Source organism: Caretta caretta, chromosome 15 (assembly GCF_965140235.1).
Source record: "Caretta caretta isolate rCarCar2 chromosome 15, rCarCar1.hap1, whole genome shotgun sequence".
Taxonomy (NCBI): Eukaryota; Metazoa; Chordata; order Testudines; family Cheloniidae; genus Caretta; species Caretta caretta.
The window spans coordinates 20824167-20841491 of record NC_134220.1 but is presented as its reverse complement, the minus strand read 5'-3'; the positions used below and the strand labels follow the sequence as shown (position 1 = coordinate 20841491).

Sequence of the window (17325 nt, the reverse complement as noted above, 5' to 3'; positions counted from 1 at the left end):
TGATTTTTCAAAGATAATGTCCAATGGCTCTGCAATCACATCCGCCAATTCCTTTAGCACTCTCGGATGCAACGCATCTGGCCCCATGGACTTGTGCATGTCCAGTTTTTCTAAATAGTCCTGAACCATTTCTTCCTCCACAGAGGGCTGGCCACCTCCTCCCCATGCTGTGCTGCCCAGTGCAGTAGTCTGGGAGCTGACCTTGTTAGTGAAGACAGAGGCAAAAAAAGCATTGAGTACATTAGCTTTTTCCACATCCTCTGTCACTAGGTTGCCTCCCTCATTCAGTAAGGGGCCCACACTTTCCCTGGCTTTCTTCTTATTGCCAACATACCTGAAGAAACCCTTCTTGTTACTCTTAACATCCCTCACTAGCTGCAACTCCAGGTATGATTTAGCCTTCCTGATTTCATTCTTACATGCCCGAGCAATATTTATATACTCATCCCTGGTCATTTGTCCAATCTTCCACTTCTTATAAGCCTCTTTTTTGTGTTTAAGATCAGCAAGGATTTCACTGTTAAGCCAAGCTGGTCGCCTGCCATATTTACTATTCTTTCTACACATTGGGACGGTTTGTCCCTGTAACCTCAATAAGGATTCTTTAAAATACAGCCAGCTCTCCTGGACTCCTTTCCCCCTCATGTTATTCTCCCAGGGGATCTTGCCCATCAGTTCCCTGAGGGAGTCAAAGTCTGCTTTTCTGAAGTCCAGGGTCCGTATTCTGCTGCTTTCCTTTCTTCCTTGTGTCAGGATCCTGAACTCGACCATCTCATGGTCACTGCCTCCCAGGTTCCCATCCACTTTTGCTTCCCCTACTAATTCTTCCCGGTTTGTGAGCAGCAGGTCAAGAAGAGCTCAGCCCCTAGTTGGTTTCTCCAGCACTTGCACCAGGAAATTGTCCCCTACACTTTCCAAAAACTTCCTGGATTGTCTGTGCACCGCTGTATTGCTCTCCCAGCAGATATCAGGATGATTGAAGTCGCCCATGAGAACCAGGGCGTGCGATCTAGTAGCTTCTGCGAGTTGCCGGAAGAAAGCCTCGTCCACCTCATCCCCCTGGTCCGGTGGTCTATAGCAGACTCCCATCACGACATCACCCTTGTTGCTCACGCTTCTAAACTTAATCCAGAGACTCTCAGGTTTTTCTGCAGTTTCATACTTGAGCTCTGAGCAGTCATACTGCTCCCTTACATACAGTGCAACTCCCCCACCTTTTCTGGCCTCCCTGTCCTTTCTGAACAGTTTATACCCATCCATGACAGTTTCCATCCTATTTAAATAGTTTAACAATCAGAAGAACGTAAGTATTTAAACATTAAGCATTTCTGTTAAATATTTAACAATAAGAGTTATCCTCTTGGTTCTTTTAATCTGTATTCAGCTTTCATAACATTAAAAATGAACTAAGAAAGTTTCAGCATGAAATATTTACATCGCTTAAATAGGAAACAGAAATTGGGAGCAGAACATCAGGGACACCACCTCATTTGTGTAACTATTTCAGACTGTGACTGTAAAAGAAACTATGACAGGTTTCTAGAATGGCTGGCTCACAGTCTCAGATAAGCATCATCTCTGACACAACTGATGAACAAACCACAGCATGGACAGAGGATCAATCTGGTTAAAACCCCAAAAGTTTAGGTTAGTTCATTTTGAGCTGTGTGCAAACAGATGGACAAGTTCATAAATCATCTGAATTGGTTCACCCGGCTCTAGTTAATAGTTCTAGCATTTGTTTACTTTATGATTAAAAAGGAGATTTTGATTTTAAATTCTTTTTAGGCTACAAATGCTGAAACGGGTAGTGCAGGTTTCTTTGGGGGAGTGATAGGTGAAGTTCAACAAGTTCAGTTTGGATAAAGCAGCCAACAGTTTGGAAGCCTGTCTGATAGGGCTTGTCTACATGGCCCCACAGTTCAGACTCTGGGAGTGCAAATTGCTGTGTTGTAACTCCCCAGTGTGCATGTAACAGGCATGAACCAAAGGACCCAAGTTCACATTAATTTAGTCCTCTTTAAACAGGACTATATTAATATGAAGTAGGTACCTTTTAGTTTGCACCCACAATGGCCACAAGGGAGAGATACTGTGCAACACACTAGTGTGTGCTGCAAATCCCCTGGTCCGAACTGTGGGGCTGTGTAGACATAGCCTAAATCTTTTAACAGTGAAGAAATCAATAAGGAAATCTCAACAGACCAAGCTTTCACACAAAGTTACTTTTCAATTTCAGCCAACTGGAAAATCCTGAGAAAATAGCTTCTCAATGGGCCATATTATACCATCACTTTGACTAGCATGTCAAGTTCTAGGTAACTCATCTCAAAAAGGATATAACTGAAAGAGAAGCTGTCCAGAGAGGACAATGGCAATTATTACAGGCCTAGAAAGATTGCCACATCAGGTGAGATTTTAAAGACTGGATCTATTTCGTTTAGACAGCTGATTACTAAGAAGGGACATAGCAGAGGCATATAAAATAAGAGAGGTAGAGAAAAGGTCTCTTGTACATTTTTGTTCATCTTTTTTCAGAATAGGAAAATAAAGGGGAACACAATGAAATTAAAAGGTGACACGTTTAAAACTCATAACACAACATGTAATTACCCAGTGGAACTCAAAGCCACAAGATATTGAGACAAGGACCCAAGTAGGAATCAAAAAAGGATTAGCCCTTTGTATGAATAATGCAAATATCCTCAGCGGCATTCATTGGGATAAAAATATATAAGGGATATACATGTTTGTGGTTCAAGGCTTACGCCAACAAAAGCTAGCTGCCTGAGGTTAGGTGGAAACTTCCCCATGGGCATGTTACAGCTTAAATGTCCATTATAAGGGGTTTAAAACCTTTCTTGCAAATATCTGGAACTGGCCAAAACCAGACAAGATATTGGACTATATGCAGTGTTGGCCTGGTCTGCTATGGCATTTCCTGAGTTCCTGATTTGAAATGGAGTCTCCTAGAGATAATGTGGAATCCCCCCCCCCCCCCACACACACACACACACCATGCTGCTTTTTACCAACTCACTTTTTAGAGTATAACTGCCCAATACCGCAAGACCAGGGCAAGCAGGAACCCTCACACATGAACCCTGGCTCCCAGTGGTGTACACTCCAAGCTCATGCACTAAGCAGAAACAATAATTTCCTCTCTAAATCACAAAACGAGACCTTTATCTATCAGAATGGTGTACAAAAATTCCTGCATTTCTTTTTGAAGAGAAGCTTTGTAAGCATGGTCTCATTCTGATACATAGCAGTCTAACGTATATTGCTTATTCCCTGCCCATAAAAGAAATGATTATGCCCTAGGGGGTGACACCAGCTATTCATGACCGAAAAGCCATCAAGTCAATGGAGTACTTCTACTAAGTCAACCCAGTGAGTAATCCCACCATGACACAAAGCGTCTCATTAACTGCTGTATCTACTGTATCTTATTTCAGAGGACTGTTCACTGTTATGACAACATTTTGGATCCATGTTTTGTACCGTCCCTCCTTATTTTTGTAACAGATCTCTCATTGGGAAGTAGACCCAGGAGTCAGGAAACCTAAGCTCTATTCTCAGCTTTGACTTCAGGCAAGTCACATTAACTCTCTATGCCTCAATTCCCCTATGTGCAAAACAGGGACAATGATACTTACTATCCTTTGTAAAGTGCTTTGACATGTATGGACAAAAAAGTGCTATACAGCAGCTAAACAACCCCCTGCCCTGTTAATCTCTTTGGATTACAGGAGGCTGTGCTATTATGATGTTATTTCCTTGTATATTTTAAATTATTCTTTATCGTTTTCTCCAGGATCTTAAGTGCCCCAAAGTGGGCTGCGCAGCTTTCTGAATAAAACACCAGCCGGGGCCGGGGCTGGGCCAGGTGCACGCCGCTGCCACCCCGGAGCCGCTTTAGGTAAGCGACGCCGGGCCAAAGCCCGAACCCCTCCTGCACCCCCGCCCCACAACTCCCTGCCTGCAGCTTGAACCCCTCCTGCACCCCAGCCCCCTGCCCTGAGCCCCCTGCCTGCACCTCGTACCCCTCCTGCCCTGAGTCCCTGCTGTGCCCCGCACCCCCATGCACCTCAACCCCCTGCCCTGAGCCCCCTGCCTGCACCTTGTACCCCTACTGCACCCAACCCCCTGCCCTGAGCCCTTGCCACACCCCTGTGCACCCCAAATCACTGCCCTGAGCCCCCTGCCGCACCCTGCACCCCAGCCCCCTGCCCTGAGCTCCCTCCCGCAGTCTGTGCCCCTCCTGCACCCCAACCCTCTTCCCTGAGCCCCCTCATACACCCCACACCCCTCCTCTGCCCCAATCCCTTGCCCTGAGCCCGTTCCGGCACACTGCACCCCCTCCCACACCCCCAACCCCCTGCCCCAGCCCTGCATACAATTTCCCCACCCAGATGTGGCCCTCGGCCCAAAAAGTTTGCCCACCCCTGCGCTAGACATACAAACAGTGTTTATCCTGATAAAGGAGCAAGGAAAGAAAAGTGTGTGTGTCTCACTGGCAGGTTCACATGGTCCTCCAATGTTCATTGCTATAGCTTTTTCCCTCCCCCATTTGACACTTATCTTTATCTGCTTTAGTGCACATTATCCTGGTGGCTGCTAGGTTTAAAACTGTCAGTTTTATGAATAAAGAAATTTCTTCCCTTCCATTTGTCTTGAAGAGGGGAATATTAATATGCAAAAAGCACTATAAATTACATCTGGGGTTTGGAAACTAACTTACCCAGTAGTATTCTGCAATAAAATTGGAAATATATATTATAAATTTGGGTTAAAAAAAAAGAGGGGATGGGAGGACAGGACTCACTTTTCATTAAAGCTGCAGTGATGGATTTGGCCACAGCCTTCCCATCAGTTACTTGAGAGACTTGAACTTCAGAGGATGAAATAGGGACACTCCATCGGTTTGGAGCAGTGGGTATCCTATCACATGGCTGTATATCCAAAGAAAAACCTCCATCCCGATTGAGGTTTATCTGTCACTAACCTTTTAAAATCTTACTGATATCATAGGTTTCAGAGTAACAGCCGTGTTAGTCTGTATTCGCAAAAAGAAAAGGAGTACTTGTGGCACCTTAGAGACTAACCAATTTATTTGAGCATAAGCTTTTGTGAGCTACAGCTCACTTCATCGGATGCATACTGTGGACAGTGTAGAAGATCTTTTTATACACCCAAAGCATGAAAAAATACCTCTTACCCCTGTAAATTTATTTGAACAAAAATACCTCTTCCCACCCCACTCTCCTGCTGATAATAGCTTATCTAAAGTGATCACTCTCCTTACAATGTGTATGATAATCAAGTTGGGCCATTTCCAGCACAAATCCAGGTTTTCTCACCCTCCTCCCCCCCCCCCAAATCCACTCTCCTGCTGGTAATAGCTTATCTAAAATGACCACTCTCCTTACAATGTGTATGATAATCAAGGTGGGCCATTTCCAGCACAAATCCAGGGTTTAACAAGAACGTCTCGGGGGAGGGGGGGAAGTGGGGGGGTAGGAAAAAACAAGGGGAAATAGGTTACCTTGCATAATAACTTAGGCTTGAATAGAGACTGGGAGTGGCTAAGTCATTATGCAAGGTAACCTATTTCCCCTTGTTTTTTCCCTTCCCCCAGCCAAGCAAGGGGCTCTTTCCTTTAGTCTTGGAGTTGAGAGCTGAGGTGAAATCTGAGGGTTCAAAGGGCACCCCCAAAAAGCCAGGACTCTTTAGCAGAGTCCCAGGTTCTCCACACAACTCCATGGATCTTTCCTTTGGTTCGCCACCTCTACTATTTCACTCAATATAATCAGAATGATTGACACCTATCGGATACCTTTTATCCAAAGATCACAGTGATTCATATAAACTTTATCCACTAATTACATACTTTGGCCTAAATTCTCTGCCTTAATCCATCTTCAAAAGATACTCTGCTCTTCTTACATGTACAGAATCCCCATGGGCACTGCCTTTAAAAGATGTACAGCAGCACTACCTAATTCCTGACAGAAAGCAAAGATCAGTGCTTCCAGTGGAAAACATCCCCAGTTTCTCAGTAGGGAAGATGTGAAATTAAGAACATAAGATTGTTTCTCTTCTTAATGCATTATTCAACATGCTGGCCTAATTGTACTCAGGTACACCCATTCAGCCCCATTTGACTTCAATGGGGTTAAATGGGTGTAACAGAGAAGAATAGTAGGGTCAAATTCAGGGGTGACATAAATGGTGGTATAAATTGATACACATGGTGGCACAGCAGTGAAGGGGCAAAGCAGGGCTGAGTAGAGTGCAATCCAGTGACACTCTAATGCCAACCAGAAGAGGACACAGGTGGCACATAGGGTTTTACAGAGATTCCCTGAGTTGGATAGCTGCATAATAGTTCATCGAGGGATGGCATGCAAGGTTTCTACTCAGAGCCAGTAGCCCACTGATCATCATAATCATTTCAAAATGTGTACATGGATAATATTTAAGGAGTTATGTATTTATACTGAAAATTATGCCCTTAAAGTCTTGGAGTTAAGGCAGGTCACCAGGAGATGACGTACCTCGGAAATATTCTTTTCAGGCAAGAGGAAATGGACCCCTGTCTGGCTATTTGGGTACTGTGCATTGTACAGCTCAAGCTGCATGCCTATTTACATATTGAGCCAGGCGTGAACTGAGAGATGGCAAAATCCACAAGAAAGGAAATCTACACGATGAAACAAACAGCGGTAGAGTGTATTGTTTATGCATAAAGACAATGGATTGGTCTGGTATATCTTGGAGGGCAAAGAGACACAGAATCCTTCACCTAGAAAGCAAATTGACAGAGTAATGTCTTATGAAAGAAGGGTCACAACCCACCTGGCTTTAAAGTATTACAAGGATCCTTTAAAGGCAGTGCCCCTGGGGATTCTGTATGTGTGAGCAATACCTGGTTAGATTTGAGAATATCTTGTTAATTAAGCCTAGTCTCTAGAATGCATGTCACGATTTTATTTTATAGGTAGCCATTTGTTTCCAATACTTCTACTTGCCCCCAAAATCTCTATGCTTTATTAAACAAACGTATATTTGATTTCACAATAAATCTAAGTGCTGTGAGTTCAGCAGAGCAGTGATCTGAGGTGGAACTGGCAAGCTAGGGGATGCACTATTTTTTGGAAGCAACGGCTCAGTGAATACTGTGAGTATCCAGCAGACCGGGGGCTGGACACTCCAAGGGGACACTGGATGGGGTTGAGCATTGGAGTGTGCCTATCACTAACCCGCAGAGGGATTGTGGGTCCTGCTAGGCCAAGAGGAGGATGCTTGCATTGCCTGTGGCTGGTAGAGTTGGGGACCTGACCCCCAGCAGGCACAGACAAGGCTTTCTTATGCTAAGGGCAGGTGGTAGTGAGGTGCCTCACAGGCCTGGGTACTCCCAGGAAATGTCACAGACCGTAACAGAAAAAGAAACTAATAGGAGAAGGTAAGCAGCATCCCCTTCCCACTAGCACAGCCTCAGCCACACACACAGTGAGTTACATCCTCCTGCTGTTTGTTTTTTCTGCCAATTTACAGAAGTTACACGCACTCACCCTGATTTACTTACATGTAATCTCTCTGGATTTAGCTCTAGGGACAGATCCCCAGCAAACATAAATCGGTGTGACTGCATTGACGCCAGTAGACCTAAACCACTTTACAGTAGCTGGGAACATGGCCCCAGGCATCTTAAATATGCTTTTTGAAAGTTTCACTCAAAAGTAATTTCATCTGAACTTTATTTTATTAAAAAAAAACATACACTCAAGTCCTAGGTGGCTCATTGAATGGGAGCTTCTGTACTTTCATCCTCTGTGGGTCAGAGGCGCGTTGGGAGCTGAAGCATGAGATTAATACTGGAAGGTCTGGGTCTCAGCAGGGGCATTTCAAGAGGTCACTTCCCTCGCAAATGATGATATGGACTAGCCACTGCCACTGGGGAGCAATGGAAAACTGAATTGAAAATCATAGCATGAGCTGCAAGTCCTCTCTGTGGGGAACCATAATTCTTGAATTTATTAAGATAGCTGTTGAGACACCTACAATTGAGCTTTCCTCTTTCCTTCATAAAAAGGATGCTAATGGATTAGATAATCAGCATCTGATACATTTCTGCATGAGATTGGGAGTTTGTTGCCTTTCTCTCTGGTTCTATTTTACAAAAACAAACCAAGAAACAAAAAAACACACCCTTTTTAATGTGAAAGCAATTTGGAATCATAATTTGTTTTTAAAATATATGACTTGCTGTATAAAAACAAACTCCAGGCTATACAAATATTTAGTGGATCACATGTTAAACATGAGTCAGCAGTGTGACACTGTTGCAAAAAAAAGCAAAGATCATTCTGGGATGTATTAGCAGGAGTGTTCTAAACCAGACACGAAAAGTAATTCTTCTGCTGTATTCTGTGCTGATTAGGCTGGAGTATTGTGTCCAGTTCTGAGTGCCACATTTCCAAAAAGATGTACAAATTGGAGAAAGTCCAGAGAAGAGTGACAAAAATTATTAAAAAGAAAAGGTGGACTTGTGGCACCTTAGAGACTAACAAATTTATTTGAGCATAAGCTTTTGTGAGCTACAGCTCACTTCATCGGATGGACTAGAAAACATGACCTATGAGGAAAGATTGAAAAAATTGGGTTTGTTTAGTCTGGGGAAGAGAAGACTGAGAGGGGACATGATAACAGTTTTCAAGTACATAAAAAGTTGTTCCAAGGAGGAGAGAGGTAAATTGTTCTTATTAACCTCTGAGTATAGGACAAGAAGCAGTGGGCTTAAATTGTAGCTAGGGGGTTTAGGTTGGACATTAGGAAAAACTTTCTAATTGTCAGGGTAATCAAGCACTAGAATAAATTGCCCAGGAAGGTTATGGAATCTCCCTCATTGGAGATTTTTAAGAGCAGGTTAGACAAACACCTGTCAGGGATGGTCTAGATAATACTTAGTCCTGCCATGAGTGCAGGGGACTGGACTGATGACCTCTCTAGGTCACTTCCAGTCCTACGATTCTATGATTTTTTGCATCTTCCTGTGTCAATTGTACAATTTGCTCTGGTTCTAGTACACTGGTAGTAAGACAGTGGGGAAAACTTTCAGAGTCTGATCCAGCAGTGTGTTACTCAAGGTATATGGTGGCATAACTATTGATTTGAATGGAGTTGCTCCAGTGTAGAACAGGGATAATGCTGTCGTGAACCAAGTCCTGTGTATTCGTGTTGCATGAACAAATCATTGGGTTGTCTGATCAGACTGCTCTTTAGTTAGAACCTGCCAAGGGAACTTCCCACTATACTTTGCTACCCATTATCCATTGCTAGTAAATAATGTGGCTAAAGCCAATATATTGTATGTGTTAGGTTCTTAATTTCCTGTATTTTTCATCTCCCTGAATATCTAAATGGTATTCTTTAAAACGAATGCCTAGAACGGACCTCTACCATTATCACCGATAGAATTCATATTCTAGAGCTAGAACAGACCAAGAAGCTATCCAGTCTGGTATCCAGTCTTTGACTGCAGTCAGTGCTGGAAAGCATAAAGTCCACATAACACACACACTTGGGCTAAAGGTTAGGCCTGGTCAGCAGTACTTGGACGAGATATCTCCAAGGGCAACCCGTGTGCTGCGGACAGTGACGCTGGTGATTCAGCGGGTGGCCTGGAGTCAGAATCAGTGCTTCACAGTCTGAGTTCTATGGCAACATCCAGCACGCTTGAGAGCATGCATATCTAAGTACATGAGTGTTCCCATGGATTTCAATAGGGCTATTCAGAATGTGCTTAAGTGCCGCACTAGATTGGGGAAGTGCTGTCTTTTAGATCAGATATAAAACCCAAACAGGGTTACACAGCACAGGGGTCAGAGTGTTTGAACTCTGTCTTCACGCATGGTCCCACCTGCACGGTAAGCTGTGGGGAGCTGCACCCGTGGTAACATAACATGGGAACTTTCCGGAACAGTTCCAGCTTGGACACAACCTTATTTAGAGCAGATATTGTAGCCACTAGTAACAATCCCAAGGGAGTGGCAGACTTTTTCCACTGCCATAAAAAATTTCAGTACCAGTGCCATAAACCTAACAGCTCTGAAGGCGGAGTTCTTATTTTCTCTTGTACATAAGTTCAATATCTAGAGGGAAAATAAAAATAAGCAATGCCCATCATTTGACCTACTGTCTTTGTAGTCAGACCAAACTCCTTTTTTCTTTTAATATTGACTCATTCTGGCTCCATTTCACTCTCTGTGTGAGAGAAATGTCATTTGAATTGAATTTCAATTAATTGAATTAAAACATTTCCGATAATGTTTAACTGTGCTCACTGCTGCTGACCGTGCTGCCCTCATTTTAATTACAATCTCGGGAATTTTTCTTATGGTTATTCTTCTTTCTGGCTCCAAACTTTTCTGAAGGTTGGGACATGGAGAGGATGTAAGAGAAGGGAAACAAATACATGGCTCAGTCATAGGTATCTAAAGACTATTTAAGCCCAAGAATTGATTTATATCTTTGCAATATTTTAATGCACCAATAGATAATAAAAATGACATTCTCTAAGGGTATAAATCAGGAAGTCTTGAAAATAGCAGCCATGATACCAATTCTTCTTTGTGCCTTAATATTTTTTGAAAGTTTAGATCACTAGGAAAGCCTGAGGAGATATACTTCTCATTTTTATGAGACTCGCAGGTATACAATATAGGCTGACAAAGGGAATTTGAAAAGCCAGATATTTTCCTCTCAGTTGGCTTCTCCCCAACCCTTGGTTTTCTCTCTACCATTTGGAGATTAGGATGATAGATGGATAGACAGATAGATCTAACCACTTTTAAAAAAAATCAGGAAATAAACTATGCCTTACTTAGGTGAATTCAGACAACGACGTGACCTACTAACTTAAGTACTGACTTCTTTGTGGTCTACCTTGTCTCATGCTCAAATAAATTGGTTAGTCTCTAAGGTGCCACAAGTACTCCTTTTCTTTTTGCGAATAGAGACTAACACGGCTGTTACTCTGAAATCTACCTTGTCTCTGTATTCCTCTCTACTCTATTAATTGCCTATTTATATCTCTTTATTGCACCACCAAGAGTTCTGAGAACCAAAGTAATCCTCCAAAAGCCTGAGACTAAAAAAACATGGCCCAAAGAGGGCACAATGGCAATTGTGCAATTTTGCTCCAGCAGGAATTGGTTGGACTACATGTAATGACATTTTTAAAGAACTTTCAAATAAATCAGTAAAGCTGAGGTATATGTCTCAGAAACACAGTGACTGGCGTACACTAACAATATAATGCAGGATGTTGCCTAAAGTAGCAAGCAACAGCATTGAGCAATACCAATTTCAGTTACCTGTAATAATCCTAGATTGTTTTATATTGGATCTTTGGAAAGAAAACAAAACAGTAGGTGCTCCAGGCTTTGCAATGCTAGGGTCAAATCCTCCTCCCCTTACCTATGCAAGCACTCCTGGAAGTGAACTGGACTGCTTGCATGAGTGTGGTGAGCATGATTTTTGCCTTTATAACAATGTGCTAGGAAGGAGGATTTGGGGCTAGTGCTTCAGTGTAATCTGAGACCTAATGGAACTTCAGTCCAGAGGGTTTTGAGAAAATTGCTGTTATTTTCTTGTTTATTTCACAGGTGACAGCAAAAAAGAAACAAAGCCATCAATTCCCACCTACTTAGCTATGTGTCTTATCTAGGGCTCACTGTAGAGCCAAGTGCCTCATAGTGCACCCAGTAACTGAAAGCAGTGGTGGCTGGAGTCGGGCTTCATATATTCCTTTGTTTCCTTGGAGTTTACATTCAGAAGAACAAAGTGATCCTCAACCCATATAGGGAATGGAAGATTTCAGGGATTAATCTTCCTGAACTTGTATGCTTATGCATGGAACCTTCACTGGAAATAAGGGAAATTAAAAAAAAACAAACTTTGAAAGAAAAGAGATCAAGCCCTGCGAGTAGGCAGCTGCTTTATTCTTTCCGTTCCTGCACTAGATTTTTTTGTCCATTTCTCTCTTTTAAATTCTCCAGTGATTTTAATTAAATTCACTAGGTTTGAAAGGAAGGGTCACCACCTCCCACATCTGACAGGTACCATTAATGGCGACTTTGCAATACTCCAAAACAGGGTTAATGAACACAGTGAAGGAAAAGCATGCTCCTGATCTTAGCAAGAGGTAGCGTGGAGATAATGTTTTAGTCTCTCCCTTAGAAACTTAATTTAAATTGCTGTGTGCTGGAAACACTAATGGGGGGGGGGGGAGAGACGACAGGAAGGGAGGTTAAATACTTGCATTCCTTCCTTGTGCACAGCTAGGCAAGATGGATGAAACTAATCATGGTGGGGTTGTTGTGTGTTTTTTGTCGGCTTATTTTTATTTTTTCCTTCTGAATTGTCAGGGAAAATACACATGGCCAGAATAAAAGTTGTTCCTATCTCTTCACTTAGTACTTGACCATATGTCTGTCCCCCTTTTATCTCCCCATTCATTCTCCCTTCCCCTCCCAGTCTTTCCCCTTCCCTACTACCTATGCTCTCTTTCTATCCTGGCCTTTCTTTCTCCCATTAATGACCAAATGAGTTCTGCAGCAAGCTGTGACTGTCACATTACTTGTCTTTTCAGATAGTGTGGTTGTTTTCTCCAGGCATCCATTTACCTCTAAAATGTGTGTCAGTTTTGAGAATGTTTTTACCCACCAGGAGATCCACATACACTTCTGAATAGAAGCCTATAATGCAAATTGTTTGTCCACCGGTTTATTTCTCTGAACATGAAGAAAAGGATATATTGTCTATGCCAAGCCATCATGTACATGCCTATCAAATTCTTTTCCATTTACTACTGGTTTTGCAAAAAATCCTGTTTTATATGCTGAATGCCCCAAACTTATGGGCTGGATGAACTATAAGCAGTGAACAACTTAGTCCTCAAACATAGCCCTTTTACTGACCATCAATTATGATTTTTAAAGACTGGTTTATTATCTGAAATGGTTCAAAAATAATTTGTATAAACCAAAAGTAGTTTATATGAACCAATTTTACACCTATGGAGTTTGTGTCAAATGATTACGATGAATATTTGCTCTTTGTCACCTAAGTCGCATGGCATTCTTTCAGATTTCTGATTCAGTGACCTAAACCTTATACAAAGGCTTTTTTTGTGCTCTCAGTTAATTGTACAAATCTATTCTGTGAATAAAATAAGAATATTAAAAGTGAAAAAAAAAGTTTGCATAGCCCTCTGCCAGCCAAACTTTTTGCACAGCTCAGATTGCAACGCCTCCAGATACTAAGAAGCAGAGGCTGAAAATCAAGCAAAATACAAAATGTAATGTAAGAAAGTACAATTATGGCACTTTCATAGCAGTTTCCATTAAAAGATTTAAAGTGCTTTAAGAAGAAGGGTTTGATTATCCATGTTTTACAGATGGGGACACACAGAGGATAAAGCACACATCCTCAAAGAATGATCACTGATTTGGTTTTCCCAGTTTTGCGATGGCCAACCTGAGACACTGTGGGTCCCTTTTTCCCCAGAGGTGCCAGCCTCCTGCAGCTGCTGTAAACCTCAGTGGAGTTACTGATGTTCAGCATCCCTGAAAGTCGGGCCTTAGACGTCTGAAGTTGGGCACCCGAATTTGGGGACACTTCTTAAATGTAGGCCTTAGTTCCGGGTGGGAAAACTACAGCTGTCGGCCCGCGAGCTCCCGCTGGGGAGTGGCGTCTGGGGCTTGCCTCGCTCCGGCACTCCAGCTGGGGCGCTGGGTGGGGGGCCATACCATACAGCTCGGCCCCGCTCCGGCAGTCCAGCCAGGGCACAGGCCGCACCACGTGACTCGACCCCTCTCCAATGCTCCGGCCAGGGCGAAGGCCGCACCACGCGGCTCGGCCCCGCTCTGGCGCTTCAGCTGGGGTGCAGGGTCGGGGGCTGCACTATGCAGCTCCCAGAAACAGTGGCATGGCCCTGCTCCGGCTCCTATGTGCTCCAATGGGAGCTGCAGGCGCGGTGCCTGTGGATGGGGCAGTGTACAGAGCTGCCTGGCTGCGCCTCTACGTAGGTGCCAGGGAAGGGACATGCCACTGCTTCTGGGAGCCGCTTGAGGTAAGCGCCGCTCGGAGCCTGCGCCCCTGAGCCTCTCTCCACGCCCCAACCCCCTGCCCAAGCCCTGATCACCCTCTAGCTCTCCAAACCCCTCGTTCCCAGCCTGGTGCACCCTCCCGAGCCCCACCCCAGAGCCTGCAGCCCCAGCCAAAACCTGCACCTTTTCCCCCACCCCTGCCACAGCCCTGATCCCCCTCCCGCCCTCTGAACCCCTCGATCCCAGCCCAGAGCACCCTCCTACAACCCAAATTCCCCATCCCTAATCCCACCCCAGAGCCAGCACCCCCAACCCCTCTCACACTCCAACCTCCAATTTTGTGAGCCTTCATGGCCCGCCATACAATTTCTATTCCCAGATGTGGCCCTCTGGCCACAAAGTTTGCCCACCCCTGCCTTAGTTACTTGCCCCCAAATCATACTGCAAATCAATGGCAGAGCTAGGAATAGAACCTAAGTCCCCTTATTTCTGCTTAGGCCATGCTGCCTTAAGTAGGGAAGAGCGGACTGCTGAGAAGTGTACCACACAATCTTTCTAGAAACTCATTTTATTACAAAAAGGGTGTAGCTGTGAGCTACTGTGGCTCTGAGGTGTATCTACAATAACCCTTAGTGTTACCGAACTATTCAAAAGTTGCTTCAAAGCATCATTTGTGTATATTCGCCCAAATTATTTTATTGGTAATATAGAACTAATTCTCATGTTAGACAGAAAAAGTGTAATATTAACAGAAAACTGAGATGTTCGGAGTTCTGTTACTGGATGAGCCACTTGGTGTGTTTCTTAATAACCAGATACAGTTAACTTAAATAATGCATCTCAAGGCAATGTGAGCAATACTAAAATGGTTTAGATTATGTATCATCCCAATTTAAAAAGCTATAGATTATTTATTACCTTAATTTCCCTCTTAATGCAGACACATTTAATAATACATTTTACCTATATTAATTTCACGCAGCTGTTTGTGCATTGCATTGATCCCCAAGTTGTTTTGTAAATCCATGGTGGTTCTCACAGCAAAGAAATATAATGAGAGCAATAGCACTGAAGGATAGACAGTTCAAAAGCCAAAAACATTATCCTATAGATAGTAGTATCTCTAAAAGAGTGGAGGAATGCCTCTCACAAACACTGAAAGATACAGACTGGACAAGAGGAGAGGCAATTCAGATGCATTGATGAAATGAAAAACCATGAACTAATTAACTACCAGCAACATAAAAAGAGGTTAGGTTACAGAAACTAGAGAGTCATTGAAAAAGCCTGAAGTAGAGACACACGGTGTAATTTTCAAAAGCACTCAGCACTGGCTGATGGGCAAGTTGAACACCCCACCAAAAAGAAAAAAAAAATCAAGACACCCCAAATCTCCAGTCACTTTTACTAATGACCCAGAGCATTTTGTAAGGGTACTTTCCTCCGGTGTTGGTGCTAGGTCTTTACGCTCAGTAAAACAAAACAAGAGAAGGTGCAGCCACAGAGTAGGCAAAACTTAAAACATGTTCTGCAGCTAATGCATAATAAACATCCCTCTGTCACCAAACATCCATTCATTAGCAATGACCCATCAACCAATTATTACAGATCTTTCCCCCTTCGGCAAGATTATTAATCTAGGGATTCGTGCTTGCTGGGTTTTTTTCCGAAGCAGGTCACGGGAATGGAGGAGCAGACAGCGCTGGCATTGCCAGTAAAAGACCAACAGCTGCTATAAAATTTTGAGGGAGTCTCCATTGCTATTGGCACATCACAATATAACATGGTCTGTGTCTGTGTACACATACCTACATATACACAGACACGGCCTACAAGCTTGATTGTGGATTTTTTTTTCCTGACAGAAAATTATGTTTTAGTAGCTGAGACTATACTTTGCCTAAAGTATGTCTGGCAGCCCTAATGACAGTTAATGTTAGTGCTCCTGAGAGTATAGCAGGCTGGGCTACAAGTGACCAGCAGAATTGGGAGGATTTCCCCTGGTGAGCACAGATGAGGTACTCTCACACTAAGAAAAGGAGTACTTGTGGCACCTTAGAGACTAACCAATTTATTTGAGCATGAGCTTTCGTGAGCTACAGCTCACTTCATCAGATGCATACCGTGGAAAATGCAGCAGACTTTATATACACACAGAGAATATGAAACAATACCTCCTCCCACCCCACTGTCCTGCTGGTAATAGCTTATCTAAAGTGATCATCAAGTTGGGCCATTTCCAGCACACTTTGGATGGGCTATCACCAGCAGGAGAGTGAATTTGTTTGTGGGGGGGAGGGTGAGAAAACCTGGATTTGTGCTGGAAATGGCCCAACTTGATGATCACTTTAGATAAGCTATTACCAGCAGGACAGTGGGGTGGGAGGAGGTATTGTTTCATATTCTTTGTGTGTATATAAAGTCTGCTGCAGTTTCCACGGTATGCATCCGATGAAGTGAGCTGTAGCTCACAAAAGCTCATGCTCAAATAAATTGGTTAGTCTCTAAGGTGCCACAAGTACTCCTTTTCTTTTTGCGAATACAGACTAACACGGCTGCTACTCTGAATACTCTCACACTGTAAGCAGGTGGCAGTCATTCCCCTTCAGACACCTTGGGTAACCCTGAAAAGTATCAAGGGGGGGGGGCGGGGTGAGTTTTGTATATTCTTATGTAATGGGCCATAACACTGACTTAGCAATCAACCAAGGCAGCAAACACCTTCCAATCATATCCTAAACAGGAGTTATGCCAATTAGCCCTACAATGTCAGTGAACCACAGTCATTGCCCTGTGCTTTCTTCTGCACAGCAAGCTTGTCATCCAGGACATACAGAGATTGATGGCAAGTAATACTCTGGTTTTTACATTTGATGTGGTTCAAGGCATTTCTGTTTATTAGAATTTTATTATGCAACAAGGTGACTTATACATCAGGTATATTATACAATGGGCCACATGCTTACCTGATGGAAATCAGATGGCTCCAATGACTTGTTATCCTAACTGACGAGCTGTCCTGTTGTATTTGGTGCAGCAGCTGCATTATCCATCTCCTCAAAATATGGAGATTAAGGAAGCTATTGCCAAACTATGACATTCACATTATCAAAAATAACATAACTGTCTAGTTCCATGTACCAGTGGCACAAAGGTTTGTGCATATGTATTATAGAGATGCTGTCCTGTAATAATGCTACAAGGGAAA

The 17325-nt window shown here is 43.3% G+C and overlaps 2 long non-coding RNA genes across 2 annotated transcripts in view; one reads left to right on the top strand and one right to left on the bottom strand.

The window, feature by feature from the left end:
• Positions 1-13942, top strand: part of LOC125622990 (uncharacterized) — a 30599-nt gene extending 16657 nt beyond the window's left edge. Inside the window, exons 3-4 of the long non-coding RNA XR_007352870.2 lie at positions 3818-3922; positions 11673-13942. This is a non-coding gene — a long non-coding RNA (uncharacterized LOC125622990). The remainder of the gene's footprint in view (positions 1-3817; positions 3923-11672) is intronic.
• Positions 1-17325, bottom strand: part of LOC142069314 (uncharacterized) — a 440919-nt gene that overhangs the window by 353257 nt on the left and 70337 nt on the right. The window lies entirely within an intron of this gene.